The following is a 5,878-nucleotide window of genomic DNA, read 5'->3' as shown; positions in this document are numbered from 1 at the left end:
ACCTGAGCCCCTGTCTCCTTCAGCTTGTCTCCCAGAGCCTTGAAATCCTTCATAATGCCATGTTACATGGCTATGTAAATACTACCTAGATAAATAAAGGTGAAATATGACTTGGACTTCCTTGTGGATTCCTTATTTGATGGATGACCAGTTTGTGGTACAGGGAGTCTGATTTGCAAAGGTATTGAGCACCAGCACCTGTAGCTGAAGTATAAGGGGGCTGTGTATTTAACATATATAGTGCTATAAAAAGTTGAAAAAACCTAGTTTTGACAATCCAAAATTAGTGGAAAATGGACAAGTTTAACCTTGATCTCTTTGTGAATCATTCCCCATCTCTAAATCAGAGATGGCATTAGACCCATAGAATCATAGAGAAGTAGGGTCATCCAGAGCTCATCTAGTCCAACACCCTGCTTGAGGGAGGATCATCCCTATCTGAACCATCCTATGCACAATCCATAATCAACTGTGTATGACTACCATCAATCCTGACACAACACAGACATGACACCGTATCCTGCCATAAGTAAAGCAGGGGAACCATGGCAGCCAATGTCTGGCTTCTCTAAAGGTTATTGTAGAGATGAGGAGAATATGATGATACTTACAGAGCTGGCAGGAGCCAGCAAAGGAAAAAAGAGCTCCCAGGTAGCTACAGTTCTGGAGCAGCTGCTCTGTAGTGCTACAGTGGCCCCAGAAGGAGAGAGAGATGGGAAAGACCCGGATGAAAGAAGGAGGAAGGCCACATGGCCTGGAACCCAGGAGCGGGGGGAGGACAGCTGTAGCAGTGCCAAGTCAGCATTCAACTGGCTGAGGAGCTTGGAGGAGCTACACTAAGCTGGGAGCTACTGGCTGTAGATGAACCACTGGAGATGCAGTGCAAAAGACGGAACTACATCGCAGAGAGGAAGGGCTAGCTGGGAGAAAACGGCTGAGCCCTTATGGAACAAAGTAAAACTTTTCCTTTCAATCTCTCTTATTTGAGGGATACACCAAGCAGGCATCTATCTAGAACGGCAGAGCTGGGAGTCAGAATACCTGACACAGTTTGCTGTGTTTAAAGGGGAAGGAAACCCTTTAGTGGATTTATATATCATGAAGAAAAAGGGAAATTTAGAGATTTCAGCCCAGAGGGGCCTCGTTTAATTTCATTTAGCTAGAATTACTTGTTCTATTTCAAGAAAAAAAAAAGGGGATTTAGCTTTTGTTAGACTGGACACTAGACTTACCTGAGTCAGATGAGGCAGTCTGGTAGTCCTCAGGTACTGAAGTCCATCGCTCCACTAGGTAAGGCATTAGAGACCCTAGAATATAAATAAAATAAATTTAATAAATAAAAGAGAATCACTAAAAGGAACAACCACTGTCAGTTTCAGTTTAACAAAAGCCAGCTAAATTTCTGGGTATCACTAAGCTGGGTTATATGGGAATTTGGACCCCCAGGAAAAAACAGTCCTAGATAGTGGTGTGAGGTCATGTTTAAAAAAACCCAAAAAACTCAACTCTTTCCAATAGAGATCTTATTCCAACATCAAGACGTGGCAGGAAACAGTCGGGATCACCACTTATACGGCCCTGCAAGTGATCACGATACGTATGATTAAGGTCAGGATGGTTTCTGTTAGCTTCACTGTTTGTTAAATAATATGACAACCTCACAGTTATCATCATATGGTCAAGAGACCCCAGGTAGAGGGCCACATTCCTTGCTACAGAGGAAGGCAAAAGCCCTCACTCTTTTCCCATGTGATCATGGGGTAAAATTTCCTTCCTGACCTGCAAATATTGCAATTGGTCTGACCCTGAGCAGAGGGGTAAGACCCTCCAACCAGAAGCCTCTGGCTTTGGTCCCAGCGGGAACACTGACACATCCAGTCAAAATTCCCAGCCTTGGCTACAGCCAACAGCCAGTGCTTCTGATGGAGGTTTAAAAACACCCTGATATGTGTAGAAGAAAGGGGCAGCAGGGGCACTATTAGTGAGCCTTACCAGTGTGTTGGAAAGATAAAGTCATTAACAATTGCAAGCACTCAGATATTATGATGATGAATACCTCAGATAAAGCCCATGAGAAAATTAATTCTGTGGAAGGTGGTATTTTGTGCAGTATCATTTAGGCCTGGGGAGATCACATGGTGAATAATGGGTTAAAAAGTTGCCTCAAATAGCTACCTGTTTTGTGCACACTGTCCAACTGGTGCATTGACTATATGGAGTGAACACATTATGTTTTTTAAAAATAAAAGGACTGCGTTGTTAGAGTGTCTTGTATATTTGCATGTAAAGAGGCAATATTTAAAGAGGCAATAGCAACCTCCAAGCTAGAATTAATGAAATATCTACAACTTTTTTGTTTTTTTGTCTGATTTGGATGAAATTTGCAGGGGTAATAGCCTGTGCTGAGAGCATAATCAGTGCAGGGGTTTGTGGGGGAACTGTACCCAAAATTTTTGAAAGCAAAATTCATGTTACGTGTATGTGTTAAGCCACAGTGGAGTCAAAACTGCAGGGGAAGTGGCCCCTGGTGAGGCCACAAAGTGCAGGGATTTGGGGGGAACTGCACCTCAAGCTGCGGACAAGCATAACTCATGACCTGGGTGACACTCTGTGTGTTAAGGTGCAGCAGGGTGAAAGCTGCAGGGATGGTAGCTCCTGCTGAGGCTGCAAAGCCAGCCAGCTGTCGAGGAGATCGGAGCAGTGGGGTTCTGGGGCACTGCACCCCTGGCTTCTGACAGGCAAAACTTGTGACATGGGTGCTTTCGCAACTGTGTCTGTCTTGGGGTGGTGGGGGTTGTGGGGGAACTACTGCAGGCCTGGCTGCTAAGCTACTGTGTTACCAGTTACCAATTAGTCATGATTCACTCAGGGACCAGCTCAAGACAGTTGCTACCTAATATAACCAGTTAATTAGCAACAATGAACACCTACAAAACTACAGACTAAGGAGAGGAAATAATCAATACAGACAATCAACTGCCCCAAAACAGAGACAGTCAGTTGCACAAACACTCATGTCATGAGTTTTGTCTGTCAGCAGCTAGAAGTGTAGAGCTCCAGACCCCAGAAGCCCTGCAACTATTTCCTTGACAGCTGGAAGGCTTTGTGGCCACAGCAGGAGCTACCACCCCTGCAGCTTTCACCCTGCTGCGCCTTAATACACACAAGGTCATCTGTGTCACGAGTTTTGCCTGTCAGCACCTTGAGGTGCAGTTCCCCTCAGCCCCCTTCACCAATCCTCTTGAAACTTGGCAGGCTTTGTGGCCTCACCAGGGGCCATCATCCTGGCAGTTTTGACCCCACTGTGGCTTAACATATAGACGTGACATGAGTTTTGCTTTCAAGAATTTGGGGTGCAGTTTCCCCCAAACCCCTGTACCAATTATCTTGAAACTTGGCAGCATTCATGCTTACTACAGGAGCTACCACCCCTGCAAGGTTCATTGAAAGCAGACAAAAAGCAACACAGTTATAGATATTTCATTGATTCCCCATTATACTCTATGGTCGTAACTCTGAGGTGGCTCTGAAGCTTTGGATCGGATCCCTGGCACCTGAAGTGGCTGGATCCGAAGCTGGATTGAATAGCTGCATACTCGCACAGGCCTAATGATAAGTCCTGCACTTAGGATGGAACAGTCCCATGCACCAGTACAGGCTGGGAACCAAGGGGCTAAGCAGGAGCTCTGCAGAAGAGGACCTGGGTTTTATAGTAGAAAATAACCCCCAGGTCAACAGTGTGCCCTTGTTGTGTAGAAGGCTAAGAGCATACTGGGCTGGTTTAGCAGTTCGAGGAAAGTGAGTTTTCCACTCTATTTGGCACTGGTATGGCTACATCTGGAGTCCTGTGTCCAGTTTTGAGCCCCTCACTACAGAAAGGATGTGGAAAAGTTGGAGACAGTCCAGGAGAAGGCAATGAAAATGGTTAGAAGACTAGGGCACATAACTTCTGAGGAGAAGCTGAGGGAACTGGGCGTATTTAGTTTAGAGAAGAGAAGATTGTGGTGGGATTTAATAGCAGCTTTTAACTACCTGAAGGGTGGTTCTAAAGATGATGGAGCTAGACCAAGGGTGGATAATTATTTCAGCTGCAGGGCCACTTAATAATTTTTAGGGCTTGTTGAGCCACATCCATCTCTCTCATCTCATCTTGTCTCTGTCTCATCTCATTGTCTCATTTCTCCTTGGCTCTCCGTCTTGTCTCATCTCTCTTTCTCCCTTCTCTCTCTTTGCCTCCTCTCTCTTTCCCTCTCTTCTGTTCTGTCTCTCTCTTCTCTTTCTTTCCGACACTCCCTTCCCTCTTTCTTTTCTTTTTTCTGTCTTCCCCTCTTCCCCCTCCCCCTTCTTCCAAAACCCACCAGAGCTGTATTTTCCTGTAATTAGTGAGTGTCAGCCTCAGCTATGGATGCTGACAATAGGTTCAGGAGCCTCCTAGCATCGTGGAAACTCTGACTTGGAGCTCTGACCTGCTGGCAGCTCTGACCTGCTGGTAACATGAGTCATGGACCTAGGCAGGAGCTGCTGCCATTCTGGCTGGGTGGCAGCATCAGTTGTGACACTGTCAGCAGGCTCCACATTGAGGCTCCAGAGCCTGGTGGTTGCACCCATAGCTGGTGCTGCCACCCAACTCCTTCCTGGGTCCACAGCTGACACTGCTGACAGGCCCTCCCTGCTGGCACTGCTGATGGATTGAGGCTCCAGGCAGAACCCCCCACCACACTGGTAGGACGGTGGTGTCAGCTGTGGATGCCAGGCTCCTGACACTGCTTACTGGCAGTGTCCAGAGCTGACACCTGCCTGCCCACTGCAGCAGAGGCCCCACCTGGGTCCATAGCTGACAGCTGATACTGCTGGGTGGAAGCAGTGCTGCCTTCCCACCCAGCATCAAATGGTGGCTGTAGTTGCTGGCCACCCGTGGGCCAGACCAAATTAGTTGGTGGCTGTCCACCTGTTGTCTGGGTGGAATCTGCTGGTAGGCTGGATCTGGCCCACAGGCCATATTTTGCCCACCCCTGAGCTAGAGTGCTCTCAATAGTGGCAGATGACAGAACATGGAGCAATGGTCTCAAGTTGCGGCAAGGGAAGTTTAGGTTAGATATTAGGCAAAAATTTCTCATGAGAAGGGTAGTAATACACTGGAACAGGTTACCCAGAGAGGTGGTGGAATCTCTGTTCTTGGAGATTTTTAAGATCCTGCTAGGCAAAGTCTTGGCTAGGAGGATTTGTTGGGCATGATCCTACTATGAGCAGGGAGTTGAACTTGATGATCTCCTTCGGTCCCTTCCAACACTAATTTTTTATGATTCTATATGATTCTAAACCAGCCCTTTTGTGGTGCTGAATAGTTAAATTTCAGTGCATTGAAAATATAATAACAGAGTAGCAAGTAAATGCAAACACCAAACAACGTCTCATATACAGGCTGTGGGAGCAGTTGGGCAGACATGCCGGGAGCTGACATTAGCTCTAACAGGCATCATGTACAGTCACGTTTGCACGTCAGGCACTTACTTAAAAAAGCTTAAGGTGTTATTTAATCAGCATTGCCCTAGGCTTTTTTCTTTCTTGTTTTCTATTTGGGTGGTACCATTCAGGATTGGTTGAGTTTGCTGGCTTGCCTAGGCAGTTTCTAGTTATAGAAATTCTATCCCAAGCACATCTGGCTGTCTGAAACTCTTACCAGTGGCACAGCAGTATGCAAATCCTCTTGTGCTATGGAATGAAATTCCTTAGAGTGGGAAGGCCAGTCATACACTTTTATATTGAAGGGTGTGTCTGAGATAGTTGGAGCCAATGGGCTGGCAGAGTTTCTTTTCAGGGTGTGTCATAGAATGTAAGATGCTATGCATCAGGTAATAAGACAACTGGTTCAGTTTGC

This window comes from Crocodylus siamensis, chromosome 2 (genome assembly GCF_052110815.1).
Source record: "Crocodylus siamensis isolate JL-2025a chromosome 2, ASM5211081v1, whole genome shotgun sequence".
Lineage (NCBI taxonomy): Eukaryota > Metazoa > Chordata > Crocodylia > Crocodylidae > Crocodylus > Crocodylus siamensis.
The sequence above is the reverse complement of the archived record's forward strand: the minus strand, read 5'-3'. Positions refer to the sequence as shown.